Consider the following 19339-nt stretch of genomic DNA (forward strand, 5'->3'; position numbering starts at 1 on the left):
TGTCCCATGACATGCTACAACATTTACAAAAATCAACAACAGTCCCAGTCCTTCATTGACTAGAACCACTCCTGGTTATTTCTGCGTGCAATGGGAGAAGCAGGGATCTTGGCCTGCCTCCGCAATATGTCCTTGAGGAGGTTGTAATTATTGAATTGGGGGTTGTAGTCTTTCTGCTGGGCGTGCTCTGACTGACAGCCCGGGCCAGCCAGCACTTCTCTCCTTCATAATAGTGGAAGCTTATCTGCCTGCAGTGCCAATAAAAATAAATCATCTGGTTGCCTTATGCTCTGTGTGGATGAGAACAGAGTCATCAGTGGTCTGTGTACTTCTAAGCTAACTTTACGCCCACGGCATTCTTTTTTTTTTAAATCAAATTGCAGGATTTTGAAGAGGCTACTATGTACTGGAGAAAAACGGATGGCTGAGGCTCAGTGTGTGCGAATGATGAGGTTACAATACATTCATTGTTCAGTTTGAATAATGGTTTTTCAAATTAGGTTTGCATGTATGAGTGTAATGTTCTCATTGACTAGAATGATGCGCAATAGACCACCCACAATTTGGGAGAGTGCTATGAGTTTGTCCCTCTGTGGGCAGGCATCACTTAGTTCTCCATCCCCGTTCTGTCAATATCTCTTCAGCCTGTCCTTAATCATTCCTTCTAGATGAGCTGGAAACATAGCTGGATCACACAATTTTCCATGGTGGCCCAATATGCAGTTAAAAGATGATTTCAAGTTGAGAGTCCACAAAACCTGGAGAGTTGAGACCCGTACCACTGATCCAAAATCCAACTTCAGCATTTTCCACTCATTCAGTGTGGGAGTAAATTAGGATTTATTCTTCAGAAGTCAGAGATTTGCATGACTTTAAAGCAGAGTACATGCCTCATCTGTCAAGGGGGAACCATGTAGCAAGTTAATGTTTTTTTTGATATACTGGGGGGTCTCAGCTGCTCTGCAGTAGTTTTGTCACCATCCCTATTACCAGCCCTCCTACTTTCATAAAAAAGTAAGTGTGCAAGCAGGCAAATACGATGCAGTTTGTGGAGGAATCACTCCCACTCAGGTGGCATTGAGATAAAATTATACAACTTGAAGTTACCGAGGGCACAACCTCTGGCTGTATTTCCATCTGGAACATATGTCGCTCCCCCCTCCTCCAGCTCTTGTTGGGAAGATGCTTGGACAGGTTGTTATTTATGTCGGTGCAAACTGGTGGTACCAGGCATGTCTCTGTGGTAGTGAAGGAAAGTATTACTGCCGGCATCGCTGTGCAGCATATGTATGTGATGAGATAATAGACATCTGGCACTGAGCGGTTACTGAGGCTCTGTACACCCCTTGTTTCATACTTTTGTACAGAAAAGCTACCTCCAGCACAGTATATGACTATGGTCTGGAGTAATAAATTAAAGATTGTATTGGTCCTCATGAAGCACTGAGCTGTGTAACCCTGCTTTCAGGTCCACAGCTTTGCACTTGTACCCAGATGCTCCCAGGGACATTGATGCATGAAGAGGGACTTGGGAAGCTCTCAGGTGTCTGTGGGCTTACTCCCTAAGATTTGCTTTGCTTCCTCTCTTCATCTGCTCTTGGGCTGGATGTCTCACACCTGAGACCCCACACGTGATGCATGCTATCTGGCTAAGTCTTCCTGCAAGAGCATTCACAACCACAGCCCAGGCACCCGTCACCTCCCCATCCCACACCGCTGCTGACAACTCACTGTCCAGGAGGCAGGGTGTGCTGACTGTTTTCTGGGCCCAAACGGACATGAATGCCACATCTCCCACTTCTGGGACAGATGAGCGTTCAGGTCCCCGCGCGAGGGGCAGGTTGTGCATTGCATCCAACTGCTGTTTAGGCTACACACCCTAAAAAATCATGTTATTAACTCAATGTTAACATACAGTTAATCTTATTTCCAAATGAGATTACAGATGCCGTTGTTCGCTACTCTTGAGAAGCATGAGATGACTATGGCGATGCCATTGCAGAACATACAGTAGATTCAAGTCTGTGATGGGGCATTGCCAGCTCAGAATCCCTCAGGATGGGTACAGGACCAAATTCAACTCTCTCTTGCACTGCCCTACAGCTAAACTGACTTCATTTTGCATCCCTGTGGTTTTATGTGGTAAACTGGTGAGATATTTGATCTCCAGTACCAAGAATAGGAACCAAGTGTCTGATTCCAGTGCATGATATTCTGCAAGTATCTACTTGAGTAGCCAGGTCTGAGTAAAAAAAGAAATCAAATAGAGGGATGTGGAAAAATCTCTTTATGCCTATAAAAGGATCACTTCAAAACCACAGGATTTTGTATAGGAACCTTTTTCCTTAAATAGTAGAAACAGTCTCTGGGTACATTCCATCAGTGTAAAAATGGAGGTTAGAGGAGAGCCTCTGTGTCCGGCAGCAGTTTCCTCTCCTTCTGTCTCTCCTTTTCCTCCCCTTGCCACACGTTACCTTGTGTTAGCCCCAGAAACTGTGCTTGTAGGAAGCATGAAAGCAGTAGAAATGCAATATATATATTTATAGACATTGATATAATCAAATGCATACATATATGCATATATATGTTGTGTAGTTAAAGAGGATCTGCATGGTGGGATTTTTCTGCATTTTTCAGGAAACACCCTTCTGTCCCATTTTCCCACCAAGATAAACAAAACTTGGCTGTGAATTTTGCTGGGTGGCTAAAACCCCAGCACAGGCTCCTACTGCAGGCTCATGCCGCAGCCTCCTCCCGCCCGCTACCAGCCAGAAGACAGGGAAATGAAACCTAAAGCCCTTCAGCAGCACCTGCACAAGGGCAGTGGGCCAAATCCTGCCATGCAAAACCCTGCTGACATCACGGGGATTAGATGGTCTGCTAATCAGGGCAGTGGGATTGGTGTCAATCTTTTACTTAGGATGTGATGCTGAGTCCTGCAGTGGGCAGCATGGGGTGGCTGGGGCTGGGAAGGGACTGGGTCCCCCTGGGGATGAGCAGCCATGGGGGGTGGCACTGGGCTTTGGGGTGCCCTGTGTGTGCTGCCATGGGGAGGAGCAGGAATGTGGGACCAGCTCTCCTCGGGCACTGGACTTTGGTGACGTTCAGGGCAAGGGTCCTGCCGCTGCCCTTTCCAGCTTGGGTCTCCCAGGGCAGCAGAGGACAGGAGGGGGGAGAAATTTTCTGTGACTTTGGGGTTCAGTGGCCCCTTTGCAGCAGGTTTGTCTAAGGGTGGGGTGGGAAAGGAGTCATAAGCTTTCCATCTTCAAACTGGACACAGGCTCAGTCGAGACTGAAACCTTTTTGGGGGGTTGTTTAGAAACCGGGGTTACGTTTTTAGTACTTTATAAGAGGAGTCTCATGTGTTTACATTAATATGATGAAAATGGCATGCAGAAGGGTCCCTGGGGACTCGGACTGGCTCCAGTCCATCCCTTCACCCCATGCCTAAGCCAGTCCTTACAGATGTCTGGATAACCTGTTCTTAAAAACCTCTAATAACAGAACCTCCACAGTCTCTTGAGACAAAGTATTTCAGCGTTTTACTACTCTTACTGTTAGCAACATTTCTCAAATCTGTCTAACTCTTTCTTAACTCCCTCCCAGCCAGAGGCAGTACACACCCTCCCTGAAACTGCAGCATGTGGCTGCTGTCTACAGCCGGGACAGAGAGCAGTTATTTACTTCCATTTTGCTCAGCCCCTTATGTGTCTGAAAGCTATTATTTCTCCCTTCAGACATCTGTTCTTTATTCAAACCCAGTTTCTTTAGCCTACCTTCCTGCACATACCTGAATACACCTTTCTTGAGGAATAGCATCCCCATCCATAAAAAAAAATCTCTAGGTGAAGTCTCACACTAACAGGGGGAGCTGAACAGATGGAAAGGAGATGTCTTGCATGCTGTATTTCTATTTATATACTCCACAGTGGAGTTTGGGGGATTTTTTTTCCCAACAGTAAGATATTATAGGTACTTAGTCAGCCTGTGACCCATCACAGCCGCAGGTCCTCAGAGCCAGCAGCAGCCCAGGCAGCCAGCACCAGCCTGGCTCAGGGATGCTGGGGAGAGCTGTGCATTCATCCCTCTCAGACTGCATCTTAGGGCTTTTCAGTCCCTATCTCCAGTTTGTCATTCCTGCAACCCACAGCCAGCGCAGCCCTGCTGCAACTGCAACAAGCACATTGGTCTATTTTGCCATTGCCTCAGCTGTAAGTCAACATGCAGGTTAGTTCTGGGATGAAGGGAGACCTCCAGGGTCCCATTCTAGGCAGTCCCCTAGAAAACGTGGAATTATTGACACCTTCCACATACAACTTCACCCTTCACCCCTAATGGCTTCACCCTTCCCATAGCAGTTTCACTCCAACCCCATTTCTGCTTGCTCATGTAAGGGATGACAAGGCTGGTAGAAACCAGGAGGAAAAGGTGCTGGGGTGAGAGTGCACCCACATACCCCACAGGTGAAGCCTGGGGTGGCACAGCAGGTAGCACCTGCAGAGTGGGAGCTGTGGGAGCTGCAGGCTGCACAGCACCAAGGAGAGAGAAGGGGGAGCAGCTACTCAGAGCGTGGGCCCTGCTGTGGGAAAGCTTTGTACCCCAGTCTTGGTGTCCCAAAGAGCCACACATGGGCTGGCCCAGGCAGGGCTTCAAATGGGGCAGGGGCTCTGCTGTGGCAAGGCAAAACATGCGAGGGGCTGGGAAGCAGGAGTTAGAAGCGAGGTGCTCCCTTTCAGTGCATGCTACTCAGTTCTGTTACTGTAATCAATATTGGCAACCTCACCATGGTAAAAGCTGTGCATATAGCTGGGCACCTCCAGAATGGCTATGTTTCCACTTCATGGACCCTTGCACCTTTTGCCAAGTCCTGTCCTCTCCAGAGTGAATAGGTCTTGTGCTGCACATCCACAAGTTCCTAGTAAAGTTGTTAGTGCAATTAGAAAAAGATAAAAAGTACCTCTGAAGCAATTGCTCAATCTCCTTTTCGAAGAGCAACACATACAGTCAGAGACACACTGCTGGAGAAAGTGTACTCCATGTACTGGTCTAGCAAACACCTCCTGAACATTTTTTAATGTGACCTGGCAGCAGACCAGGGTAAATGGCATGTTCTTTTTCCAGTGCTTTGTCCCAAAGTGTGTATTTCAGAGGCTTAAAAGAACAGTCAGTCAATTAAATGTGATAAACGAGGCCATTTGTCACCAGCATTTTAGCTTTTCTTTTAAAGTATAAAACGAGATAATGAGCAGGGCTTGAAGAAATCCTTTGTGGTGTTGGGAGCCAAGGGCACATGATATACAGAACGGATTTTCTGCCTCTCCCATCACGAGAATGCGATCTGACAATACTCCCCCTCGTGACACAGAAATCAGAGACAATGTTAAGAGGGGGGAAAAAATCACTAATGGTTGAAAAAACAGTGACATGTTACAATGGAGATAAGAAAAGAAATGCACTTAGTTAAGGGCAAATCTACCACCATTGCAAACTTCCCTTTGTAGGTGCTGGTCAATAGGAACAGTGACAGAGAGGCAGCTGCGTTCTACCTTTAGCTTACACAAAAGCCTCATGTACCAGTGACCAACTTATCACCAACTCATAAAGAAGCCAGCAGGGTATGCATCCAGGGGAAGGCAGTGGGTGATGGAAAAGATGGATTATCCCTTTCCCCAGCATGGGAGAGGGGACATGCCAGTGATGGGCTATCTGAGCTGCAGGGTCCTGCACAGTATGGGAGTCCTGGGGCTTTAGGGCTCCAGGTGCTGGGAGAATATTCCTCCTGTAACATCCACAGGTGCATACAGCACACTGGGACACCCCATTCACTGACAGCCATGTAAACAATGCAGTACAGGGATGTAGCCCGTAACAGTGGTGGCAGCTTGCACGGTGCAGCGTTAGTATGCGTTGGTATTCATGGCTGGAGGCTAGAGCTGGGTCTGGATCCAGAGCTGGAGTGTTTCCAGTTCTCTTTTAAAAAATAGCACCTTTCTTTCTGGCAGGTTCCCTGAATATGTTTCCTTCTGTGCACTGTCCTTTTTTATCATGTGTGTCTAGGAATTAGGAAACATTTACTCCAATGTGTGAAATCTCTCTGCACCTGTGGGACATGAACATATTGACTGTATTGGCTGTATTTCACATTGGTGTGTGTGCCACCAGATCAATGTTACTTCTGTACCCTTTTCCCATCTCCCCTCTGCATCTACCCACTTGTGCTACCTCAGGAGGAAATTACTATTATTTTTTTTTAACTTCTTTTCTCAATTAATCATCATTTTGTACTGAATACATTGAGGTAGGAGTGCCAATAATTATGCTTGTGCACAAACACAAATAGATATTTAAGGAGATGAGAACCAGGGACATTTTGTCTCTACGACATATGTTTTATTTATGTCTGTACTGCGTTGTTTTGGCAGCATTTGATTTAGTCTTGGGATGAAAACCCTGTCTTCTTGCAAACATGGAGAGCCTCACACATGCCTCTGACATTAAATAAGTAATGCACACAGCGCATGGAAACATACATTTTAAGAAAACTGCCCAGATGCACCAGCAGCAGGGGGTACCAAAGTAACTAAAAAGGCAAAGAATTAAAATCTCATTGAAGGAATTCAGGAAAGGAGGTCCTGGTCAGGTGCCAAATGAATAAACGTCAAACATGCAGTTGAGCCAGTGGCTCAGCATCAGGTTAGCCTCAAGTCAATGAGTTTTCAGCTGATAATGAACTTTGTGCATGGCCTTTGATGGGCTTCTGCATGGAAAACTGCCCCCTCAGCACGCCTGCCACCCGGCAGCAGCAGAGTGCAGCCAGCTGCACCCACGCGAAGGTTTCCAGCACGCATGGTGGCTGCCACCTTAGTGAGGTCCATGCCCAAGGAGATTTTTCAGATGAGGTATCAAACAACAGGACCAGATCTTGTGCTGTATAAAACTGCTGGTAAGAGTGGCCTGTCTGTCCCTGCCTCCCCTGGAAGCGGGCTCAGCCTCAGCCCATGGGTTGCCCCGGCTGTGGCCTGCTGAAAGGGTGGGATAATCCTGTCGAAGCCCTTGGTGGGCTGCCCATTTCCACTCCTTCCAACTCGCTGGCTTCCAAAACAAATTCCTGTTGCAAAGACTCAGGCCCTTTCAACTCTGCATTCCTGCCTGTAACACGATCCCTTTTGAGGAGGTGGTGAACTGGTACAACTCGGTGAACTCAAAAGGAAAGAGATCCCAAATAATTGTTGGAAATGATTGGAAAGAAATATCTTGTAAAACAACATCCTAAACAAAACAGAGCTGAATGTTTCAGAAGCAGTTAGCTGTGAAATGGCGTGCTTTCAAAAGCACAGTGCCTTACCACGGGCAGGCAATGGAGGTGTGGGAATCAATGCCAACACCTTTCCCTTTCCCACGTGCAAAGCCCGTGAAACTGCTGCCTGCACCACAAGGCAGTTGTGTGAAGGTGCTACCACCACCTGTTTCACCAACAGTGTGAGAGATGCACCACTGCAGTCTCTAGCTACAGCCCAGGGAGTGAACGCTCCATCCTTTCTGCAGCAGAGGTTTGCTGACATCCACCTCGTTTGTCTGGGTTAAGCGGAGAAGGAAGAGGAGGCTCTGACTCCCAAAAGTTCACATTTACAGCTTCAGGAAGACAGTTTCTTTGCAAACACTTTACGTGGTTTTCTTCCTCCCGTTACCTCTACAGAAAGTTGAGCATCTTTAAAACTGCACTAGCCTCCCTTAGGGAAACTTGTTTTCAGAGCCCTTCTCGACCCGATTTGGAGCAGGGACATCAAAGGCAAGGCAAATCTGGTCCCCTGTTAACTTGGATCCATTTGGAGCTGGGCTGGGAAGCTGGAGCTTGCCCGGGTGTTCAGAGTCTTTCGAAATATTTACTTATCTGACTGACAAGAGAGTTATTTAATAAGTTATGGTGTCTGCAGTTCAGTATAAACAATTTACAGTGTCATGATTGATGCTGGGCCCTGTTTGGAGAGAGGCAAGACTGATTGTATATACTGGGCTTCGTTTTGGAGAGTTCAGGTCCAGCACTGGGCAGTAATATACTTAATAAATAACAACAGTTAATCATATGGACTCACACTGTTTCAGTGCTCATGCAGTCACACAAACATGGCTGAATTAAATCAATGCTTCTTTGAGCTTACCTTGGCCGTGCAAATGTCAGGGACCTCTGCAGGGGTGCCCTGTACAGTGGTCACAGTGCCTGGTTCTGCTCTTGTCCCGTGCCTGTCCTGTCCACAGCCCTCCAGCACTTAATGGACAGAAGGCAATGGCTGGCTTTGTGGGTAGGACAGCCAGTGCAGATGTGGGGCATCACGCTTCAAGCCTCTTCTCCAGATCTGGGAGGATGGAGGTTGGGAAGGCAGTCTCACCACGTCCAGGAGGCAGCTCCAGCCCCTGCATGAGTAAAGTGAAATGAGTGGCCTTGCTTCTTCTGGCACAGCTTCAGGTCACGGTACATGGGTGGGTTTCCTCAGTCTTTCCCTTTTCAGTGTCTTCTCTCAGGACTCCAGGGGCTTCCAGGAGGAGATGGGATTTCTGCTGCAGTGCTTTGGGTGACATCACTGAAGTCCTTTTTCTGGGTGAATACTTTCCACTACAAGTGTGCAAGATCACAACAAAAGCCTGTTCCTTGGTGGAAGAGGTGTTCCCACCTCCAGTGGAAGGACAGAGGAGTGTGATTGCTGTGGTTCATGGGTGCATGCAGCCCAACTGGTGAGCCATAGCTACTGCTGATAAGCACAAGCCCCCATGAGACGCCAAAGCAGATAAGAGAGGGCACAGATTAATGTCAAGCTGAGAGAAGTCAGCAGTCCTGTTGTTCTGCTCAAACTGGAAACAAGTTATTTCAGCTCTGAACCATCAAAATATTTTGTTCCTGGAACTAAGTGACCTGGACATGTCTGCTGAAACAGCATTTTCAGGACCATGCAGCTCCCTCAAATTTTCTGCAATTTGACTTTCTGACCCGATTGTGTACAAAGACAAAGGTACATCGTTCAGAAGTTCCCACGAAATGGGAATGATGGGCCAAATGCAGCCATGTACAATGCAGGAGCTATGCAAAAGCTACAGCTGAAAGGCAAAAGCTTGGAAGGAGAGGAAGAAAGAACCCTTTCTTGCTACCAAGCAGCTGTTCAGATTGACTAGTAGAGGCAAGAAATTAAAAAAAAAATATTTAAGAACTTCATTCTGGAAACACTCTTTCAGACACATTCACTGTCAAAGGTCTACTCCAGATGCTGTGAGTGAAGAATGGGAGGAAATTAAAAGGAAGGAATTGACCCTAACACTGACACAAGAGGACTGAGTGGATGCGAGCTGGATAAAGGCTCCATATACCCATGCAGCGAAAAATGTGCTTCCTCTGAACAGACCAAAGTAATGAAGTATTGATTTGAAATTATTGAACGGTGATACTACATCTATATTGCTGACGATGGCCTTGTCTGATGGAGAGAAAAGTACAAGGAGGTCTTTCCAGTTCAGACTGGAAAAAGGAAAAGGATGTCTGAGGCAGACTTTCCAAATATTGCATTCACCGTGGGAGGAAAGTAATACTCAATGCCCTCCTGATGTTCAAAACTGTTTCTGCAATAATCCTCAGCCACCAGAAAAGGCTAATTGATCCCCCAGGTTCACCAATAGCATTTGCTCTCAAAAGGATCTATCTTTTAATGTAGTCAGTTGAAATCTGCACTCAGAACAAGAAGGATCTTGAGCAAAACGCAGCCTGCCTCTACCTCCCAAGGGACCATCCAGAGACACGCTGCATTTAGCAAAGCAAGTGAAGGTTTCAGGGGGACCTGAGGGACAGCAGGCTGATGGCACCACTCTCAGTCTCCATGGAAATATGCCTCGATGTAATTACTGACAAAGAATAAAAGTGATTCAGAGAAGCTCTGGTACTTCCTCCCTGTTTAGCTCCCGTGATTAAACCCACACAGAGCCTAGAATGGGGAGATGAGCCTCAATTATAGCTAAGGAACAGCATAATGTATTATCTCCTTTGCACTTACTGTAGCGGGTGAGTAATCTAATTTCTACCCAAACTCATGTTGACTATAGAGAGTTTGCCAGTGTCTGATTCATCAAGATGCTGGAATAATGTGGAATTAGAAATGCAGAAGGCCTGTAGCTCTTTGCCACTTATTCTTCAACACTGACAACTTTGGGCAAACTTTTTAACAGCTAGCATTAATACAACCAATACTGTGGTGAAAATATGCCTTCAGCTAAAATTAAATACAAATAAATGGCCTGCTAAGTGAAGAGTTTGAATCCTCTCTTTCATGTACAATATAAAAATCTTTTTATTTTGGATGGTGAGTCCTTCTATAGATTTGTGGACTCCAACTGAATGGTACGGAGCTTCTTTTATGTGCCTTGAAGTTCTTTTGCTCAGAAAATGCCCAGAACTACAGGTTCTGAAGTTATAGTTTAAATACTGTTGAAAGGTATCAGCAGCCTCCACTCCCTTGGCTGGCGAGAACTGCGGAGGGTTGGCATCCCTGTGTTTCCAGCCTCAGACATCGTATGTGGATAACAGTAGAAAGAGACAACTCTCAGAGCAGCTTTCCTGAAGCTTTTCTGGATGGAGCTTATTCCTGGAAGTTACAGGGTCATTGAGTTCCTGGGACAAAACCAATATGACTGCTGAAACTCTCCCCTGCGACTCTGGGAGCTGCTGGCACAATTTGAGGCTGGGTCTGTAAGCTCTGTGGAGCAGCCACCAGCTTTCTGAGCTGTGGGATCTGCAACCCTGGGAAGTAGGGTACTGTCCCACAGCACAGCAGTGAGGCAAGAAAACAGTTCAAATAAATCTTAAAAACATGGATGGGGTCTTTTACAAAGGGCAGTTTTGTACAGCAATTTATAAAGAGCTGAAGGGGTGCTATTGTTTAAATAAATATTTAAGGGAGAATCCTCTCAACTTAAACACAGCGAGCTGTAGCATATGGAAAGCAGCAGCATTTGATTACACATATGCAAGAGGCCAAAGCAAACCATTAAGAACAAAAGCGGTGAAGAAGGAGAAAGTAATTTCATTTGATTGCTTCTCCAAGATACGTTATTGACATCGTCATTTCTGCCTGGTGCTAAAGTGCAGCAGGGGTACAAACCCTGGCAGTCCCGGCAGTGGATGTGCTGTGTGAGAAAGCCATTCTGCAAGCTCCACTGACATTTTGCCTGATGAGATGGCAGGGGGTAGAAGTATAGGGTTTAGCTCCACAAGCGATACCCTGCCTGGCAGCTAGCGACCCGACACGCAGCAGCAGGACTGTGTGCCCAAGGAGGAGGGCACAACAGTTCAACAGACACACAATCACAGCCTTGATACTAGAGGGTGGCACATTTCAACACAGGTTCACTTTAAAAGCCTGCTTGGTTTGGTTGAGGCTCAGGGATGACAACTCAGGTGAGAGTTTCTTGAGCCCTGTAGCTACAGAGCTGGAGTCACCTTGTGCGGTGAGCCTGGCACAGCCGAAGCTCAGTGCCGTGCAGTCAGAGGTTTGGTACAAGGAGGTGCTTTCTGCCCTGCAGGTAGAAAATGCCAAGGGCATAAACATCCAGCCGGCAGTAGCAGAAAAGAAGAGAAAACAAGGTAAATTCACTGCTGAGGGACAAGACATCTAAAAAAACCCAAAAAACTGAAAACATGCTAAAAGGCTGTAAGCAGTTAAAAAACCCTCAATGAGTTTGAGGTTATTAGGAACCTGTGTGTGTCATAAATCTAATACATAGAGTTGGACTGTGGGATTCACAAAGGTGTTATAAATGAATTGATAGACTTAGGGGACTTAGGGGACCCCATGACACTCGCCTCTGGGGAGGAAACTTGAATTTATGTCTTGGTAGGAGTTTTCCAAATGGTCTTCACCAGTGCAAAAGGCTGAAACATTCATTTTCATCACCCTGTGCTAGTCTGCTTCTTTTGAAAAAGGTAAGGCTTTTACCTTATCAGAAATGAGTTTTTCTTTTCTGATACAACTGTGTATTCATTCCTTTTCTGAATTTAAGTCACAAGCCAACAGACCACCAAACAAATCACTTTTCCAAAGTGTCCTTAAAATTGGAGGATTCTGTAAAGGTGACACATATTTCATGGACACATCTGAAGACATGGCAGATTCCCTGTAAGAAGTAGGACATTATTTATACAGGAGAACACTGTTCGGATTATCAAGATGGCTGCTACAAGAGTACTCATCCATGGCTGTATCTTGGCAGGAGACAAAATCTGTGCACCCGTTTATGAAAAAAAATCCTTTGATGTTTCATGCCCCATCACATGTCACTGGACAGCAGAATAACACGAAGACAAATTTACATCTGGGGTGCGACCGTGGGAAGGCAGTAAGCGTCTGTTACTGTTGGGATCAATCTAGTTCTCTCCAGGCACAGGATTTGAGGACCTCAGTGTCACCGTACAACCAACCACCTGTAGAAACCCAAGACCCTGGCATGGCTCAGGACAGAAAACCTGGCCCACACAATCTGTGGAGACATGGGGATCTGCAGAGCAGGTCAAAGCAGATCATTTGGAAAAAAAACATTAATTTCCAAAACAAAATAATTCTTGATTCATGACTATTTGGGAACAAATGAGAAATAGGAATTACACAAAAGCTCCATTTTGTTCATTGAGGAGCTGCAGAATTAATCGCATGTACTTTAGTTTCCAGCAAAGGCTAAGTCCCAAGGCACAGTGTTGTGATTGTTGAACTGGGCATGTCACACATACTGGTTTAATTCAGACCAAAACTGCAGGGAGACCATGATGGAATATAGCCAGTAGCTGGCTGGGAATAGAGGTGGGGTAGGAGCAAGGTCTGGGTCTCAAGCAGGTCAAGCTATTCAAAAAGCAATGAAGATTTTGGTTAGCACTCATAAGATGATCTCACACTTTCCCTGGGCTGTGTGCAGCAAAAGGAGCTGGTGGGACCAGCCAGGGTTGCAGATTAGGACACCAGCTCTTCCAGAGCTGTGCAAGAAACCTTATTCACAGACCTGACTGCTTCATTCGTGATGTTGCTTGTAAACATCACATCGACGTTGTAACACCAACAGCTTCCCAGATTTATTTCTTTTGTGACAACTTCCACAAGGACATCCCCAATAAGGATCTCTGGTCCTTTGACTGTAAGTCTCCACTTCATCCATCTGCTCTCATCCAGCACCAAAGTTTAGGGCACTGTTTGCCACAGTGTCCATACACGTACTTTCTTCTCTTTTTTCCATGACACTCAGAGCAGAAGCCCGTAAGCATCCGCCACTCCTTTTCCTTTTCTGTTTCACTTCTTCTGCAACCCCCTGCTTAAGACTCCTTCTTGTGACGTCCTTGACAAAGGCGAGGATGCCCGTTTGCAGCAAGCCCTGCCTGCAATCCTGGCCCACACTGTCTCACAGCCTCTTAGAACTCCTTCATCTCTCAGTAGCTGTCTGTAAGCAGCTCTGGTCTTCTCACATTGTCAGCTCCTGTTCTTCTGGCCTTTGCTTCTACATCGTCTACAGCTGAGCTCTGGGGTGTGCATGAGGCTCCCGGGAGCTGACGGAGATGATGACACTCTATTGCCTAGATTTGTGGGAGAGGCTGTACAGGGTGCTTCGTAACCCATGGCCATAAAAGAAGTGAAGGAAACCACCTCTCCCTGCCACGTCAGCAGGGGCAGAAACAAGCAGCCTGCAGCTCCCCATCTTGCAATGTGGCAATCACGTCAAGTGGCAAAACGGAAACACTGAGATTTCACCATCTGTCTGCAAATGCTGCATATATATTGCATACAAAAATAGGCTCTAAGAAAACTGCTAAGACTGAAAAACCCATGAGGCAAGAGATGCCAGAATTAGGCCTCCCTTGTGCTATGTGTTATGATACACTTGCTAATTAAATGATCACACAGTGCTTTGCCAGAGGTATCAGCTTTATCCTATGGTACAGGATGGACTGTCTTCACTGGAGAAGATGTAGAATTTTGTTTCATCTTTAGTGTTCAGTGTGATCCTAGGCTTTATTTGCTACCCAAGTCCTCCTCTGAATAGAAATTACTGATTTTCTGAACACTGGCAAAGTTTACTGGGTGTTTCACAAGTGTCTCTGGTACCTATGTAAGGGGTGTGGTGGTGCTTTAGCCACTTGAACAAAACAGAAACAGGGAAGAGACAGGCATGCAAGCAACCAGGCTGATCACATCAACCACCAGTTTGTCAGGTGTCTGGCTTGGTCACCCAACCCAGCTGTCCCCATCAAAGCAGTGGGTCTTCCCTGCAGCAAGACCTATGCCCATACCCACCCTTGCAGGATTCACAGCACCACAGCACAGTGCTTCAAAGTCATGAGCTGAGACCAAGTGTGGTCAACAAATAGATATAGCTGGGGCTGGGGCTGTGCAAGGGTGTTCAGTATCAGGCGGTGCTGGACATCCTCAAGGCAGAGCTCCCGTTGGGTGCCACGCCAGGAGCATACTTCATTAACAGGGTCTTACGGCACATGCAGACAGCGGGGCAACCCCACAGCTGATGACTGCAGGCTAGGGAAAGCCTCAGAGAGACCCGCCACGAAAGACCGCAGGGAGAGCGGGACTGAAGCCAGTTCTGCAAAGCAGCACTCATACCCCCTAAGAGGACCATGGATGGGGCAGCTCAGGTTTCATGTCAGGCTCTGGCATGTCTGGGCTCTCCCTATGGCTCACACCTTGACATACATCTCCCCACCCTGTTCCTGAACCTCCTGAGCCCCTGACTCCTCACTTGTACCATGTACTCCCCATCCCAGTCCCATGCTATCCTTCAGCTTTAGCATCTCAGTACCATACCTTCCCTTAGCCCAGCATCCCCAGGGCCCCTGGATGCCTCCTGGCTGTGCAGGGAAGGTGTCAAAAGCGGTGTTCCCTGCCTGCATTTCCATTGCCCCACCCCTCTGCCTTAAGCAGCATTACGAGGAAAGACCAGTTTCATCTTGCTCCTAGAAAGAGCAGAAGGGTAGTCCAGACCCTGCAAAGCTGTGGGGAGGCAGCAGGAGCAGCAGTAACTTGGTAGCACCAACTGTGTCCAGGAGCACTAGGGTCAGTACTGGGAGCTGCCAGGATGCTGGGCTGATCTCGCTCATGTGGGAAGGAAGCTCAGCAGATTTTGACTTCTCAGCCCTAGCACATCCCTAATAAGTTGCTATTTTTTCCCTTCAAAGTCTATCACTAAGCCAAACTGGAGGAGATCTACAAAGTAAAGAAAAAAAAATAATATTGCAGTCCTAACACAAAGCTGCCAAATTTCAGATCTCTGCTCCAAAGCGCAGAGGGATAAGAACTACCCACAGAAAGGATCACCAGGTTCCCCCCTCCTGTTTCTTCCTTTCTTTTTTTTCCAGTTGGACAACAATGCCTTTTTCCCTACGCTCATTCTTGGAAATGGCTGGAGAGTTTTGGCTGAAATTTTCCAGAAAAGAACTTAGCCCAAGGCAGACAATCAAGTTGGAAGAACTCAGTCTAAACGGTTCAAGCCTGGCAAAGTTATAAGCAACTGCAAATACAGTCTTATAGCAGGACACATATAAGTAAACTTAATCATAGGAGCTGCAAGCAATCCCACCTTTGATCTATTCAGAGTTATAATAGCTGATGATGCTGTTCCATTCAAGTGTGTCTTATCACGATTCAGATATGTCACTGGTAAAAAACTTTAACTCAGTCATCCCACTGAGGCTTCCCACACCCCTTCCTACTCAAAGAGCTCTTCCCATCTAACAACTGATCAAACAAAAACCCATAGTTCCCTCGCCTCCAGTATTTGCATGTGAGCTTCAGCTTCTTGGATAGAGGCAGCTGATGATAAAATGGGATTGCTCTCTGAACTAATGCATTCAAAATTAATAAAAGAAATAAAGCAACACACTCCTCTGGCAGGTTCCCATACATATTTTCCATAAAAGTTCATTTTTCCACAAGAACAAATTGTGAGTTTGTGGGGGATTTGCACTGAATCTTGATACAGAGCTTAGAATTCTTGGCACTGCTCGGGACATTAAAATGACATCAGCTCCACTTTCTATATTGAAATTTTATAGTTACTGCCTGACCACATTTCTTTGTTCTGCGCGTATTCTCTCTCCTCCGAGCTGCCTCTCTGCTACGGCGCACTGTACATGAGTATCATGAAAAACTGTGTTTGTGTTCCTTACAGCCCTGCTTGCCCTCCCTGCGCTGGGCACTCAAGTGATAAAGCTGCATTTCTTCCTCCAGGACAAAGCAGCATTGTTGGCTCAGGGGACGAGGGCACATTTGCTAGCCAAGAGGCTTCCCTGCAGCCTGACAGCTCTGCGCTGCGAGGGACCTGGCGTGCCAAGCAGGGTCCTCCTCTTCTCTGGAGGAGCAGAGGAGTGGAGTGCGTGCTAGCAAAGTGACACGGCTGTGGGACAGCGGGGACCAGGGGAGGCCAGTTATTGCAGGCAGGACACTGTGAAACCATCCTGTCTTACTCAGGGAAGGGAAGGGGAAGTGGAAAGAAGAGGAAAAGGAGCATCTTGGGGTGGGAGACAAGGCTTTCTCCAGCACTGGCAAGGTATCACCTGGAGCAGTGTTCATTCAGTGCTGTCTTGATGGAGGGACATTATAAGTGCTCCCGCCACCACACACCCCCTGCCCCATGCCTCGGGGGAGGGAGGGGCAGTGTATTTTTAAATTAAGCAAAAATCTGAGTAATGGTGTTCCTGTGTTATGCAGCAGCATGACCTGCTGTGTTTGAACACCATGGTGTGGGAGGACCGATCTGGTACTCGGGATCCCCTGTGAATCACAGCACGAGGAAAAGCAAGAGCATTGGGGCTGGGAGAGTTAACAGACTCCGGCACTGGGAGTACAGTTCCCTGGACATCAGCACAGACATCACGCTTGTTTCCTGGATTTCAAATAAAATAAGGATTCAAGGAAAAGACGATGCTTTCCTACATCCCCTGTGACTTGGAAAGCAATAAGAGCAAATAAAGGCAGTTAATTATCTGGCATGCCACATCGAAACATTTCTGAAAGCACCGCTCTGCCTTTATTGTAAGTCATGCTGGAACAGCATTAGCATATACTCTGTAAACAGACTCGGTGCCATCCTGCGGCACAGCCCCAGCCTCCCACACGGGGATTACAGCAGCTGGACAAACCCAGGAGGGACTATACCTGAGAGTCAACAAAATGCCAGTTTTGCTTTCATCTGGCTTGACTGCAATAGTACTGGGTTTATTTCCTACATTGCCTACATGCTCAGCCTCTCTAATGTGTGACAGAGAATCACTGCTGTTTGCTCCTCTGTGCAAGATTATCATTTCATCATTTCACTGTCATACAGAAATAGCCACAAGACCAGATTAACAGTTAAAGATTGTGAAGCCATTTGCCAAACACTTCTTGCTCTATAAGCAACAATATTTTTACAATTGCATTTGCAACGGCATTTCTGAAATCACATTTATACACTCCTTTACAAGAACATGCAACCATATACAGAATGCAGAAAATCTTTACCTTGCATGCCCAGAGGAGAATGCCTGGTTTCCTCTCATGGATCAGAAGTAGGATGAAAAGCAAACCCAAGAGAGACCCTTGAACAGACTCATCTGCTGAGAGTTGTTTAAATCCCAAGCCTGCTCCCACTAGCAGCTCTAAGTTTGTGCTCTGAATAGAGGCTGTGTTATTTTAACCACAGGATTTCTAGTCATGGGGGAGGAGAGATGGATTAGGTACGTTTGCAATCTAATGCTTCACATTTACCTCAACTGAAACGAACTACTTTAAGCCTGATGTAAATAAGTACTGCTAAGATATAAATTTCAAGAGCCCGCTAACCAATTATGCTTAAACTAACAGACTAAATAACTGTGGAAAATTCCAGAGGAATAAGATAACATACTTTTGTGTTCTTTCCTAAATAAAAGGCATGTGTGGAATTTCATGCTAGATACTATGGCAAGTGAGGGGCAGCAGATGAATTGCGCAAACTAACCTATGTAAGGTGCCGTACCTTGTAAAACAATATTCCTAACACCTGTTAGCATGGATTTCAGCAGGCATCCTAGCAATCTGGGTTTTCATGGCTTGTAAAAAGTACAGATATGAAGGATTTGAATCTAATATTTCAAAAGACCAAATAAAGCTCTTTAAGGTAATAAGGCAAGATTTTAAAAGGCCACGAGGTCTGCAGTTCTGCAGGAGCACAGACATTAGCCCACTGAACAAATGCCATCTCCATCAGGGATGTAAGCTTAATACCCTCCCTGCCACTCATGGATCGCTATGGGGATTGTTAAATGCAGGCAAAATATCGTGCCCAGGACACTGGTTTGGGGTTTGTGTTGTTTAATCCAAACTGTGCCTTCATTTCCTAGTTTATGGCACTTTTGTGCCACAGCTGCTGTGGTTGCAAAGCATGGCTACAGTCCAGGCTTCCAGAGCCACCTCACAGCTGACAGAAGAGAGATCTATTAACTTTCTGAGAGGTATGATTTGTAAATAAAACACATTCTTAAACTTTGGACTGAACCGAGGAAAACAATTTGGATGCAAAACACCAGAGGAAAGGGGACAAATTCCAATTTGTCTTTGACAGCAGAGGCTTCAGGAAGACAAGTTTAATTCCATTTTGAATAAAACCTGGCTCTATAAATAGCATTATCTTACACTTACATAACGCTCTTCATCCCAAAGCATTCTCGAGTGCTTTGCAGACATAATCATCCCATCTGAAAACCGCGGGCGGACCTCCCACCCTGGCACAGAGGACGGTGTCCTGCAGGAGAGGCAGCGGAGCATCCAGCCTCCAGCAGGAGCTGGCAGCTGGCTGGGGTGTCACAGCCTGTGCCTGGCTCCTGGGGTGCTGGCCAGGAGCACTGGGCATTATCTTACCGGGTCACCCAGGTACAGAGTTTGTGGTGATGCACAGGACTGGTATCTGTAACTGCCAGCATGGTTAAAAGCCTGTTGCCCAGCTCAGCCCTCAGGTTCTCAGAATGGACTGGAGCATCTCCAGGGATGTTAGCCTGCTTCCCAGAGCTCAGGCTGAGCTCTCTGAGTTCCACCTGGATGCTTGGCTCAGTCTGACTCACCTGAGCTTGGGCTTTTGCTGGGTAGACCACTGGGATACCAAGCATCTGTGTCACGGGCAGGGATGTGCACCTGAGCTAGAAGCAGAATGTCCCCACACCTCCCACCACCGTGCCTCTGGCCCATCAACCAACTTTTCCTTCCACCACTTGAGCAGCTCACTCCACCCCAGCTGGCTTTCTTCAGCATTGCTGTAACTGCTGTAAGATGAACCCCACTGATGTTCCCCAGATACAGGT

At 46.7% G+C, this 19339-nt stretch overlaps 1 protein-coding gene across 1 annotated transcript in view; it reads right to left on the bottom strand.

The window, feature by feature from the left end:
- JCAD (junctional cadherin 5 associated) overlaps nt 1-17638 on the bottom strand; it is a 66546-nt gene extending 48908 nt beyond the window's left edge. The window contains exon 1 of the mRNA XM_037384800.1: nt 17526-17638. The gene's annotated coding sequence lies outside the window, so the exon portion shown is untranslated. The remainder of the gene's footprint in view (nt 1-17525) is intronic.
- Between the last annotated feature and the right edge of the window lie 1701 nt (nt 17639-19339).

This window comes from Falco rusticolus, chromosome 4 (assembly GCF_015220075.1).
Source record: "Falco rusticolus isolate bFalRus1 chromosome 4, bFalRus1.pri, whole genome shotgun sequence".
Taxonomy (NCBI): domain Eukaryota; kingdom Metazoa; phylum Chordata; class Aves; order Falconiformes; family Falconidae; genus Falco; species Falco rusticolus.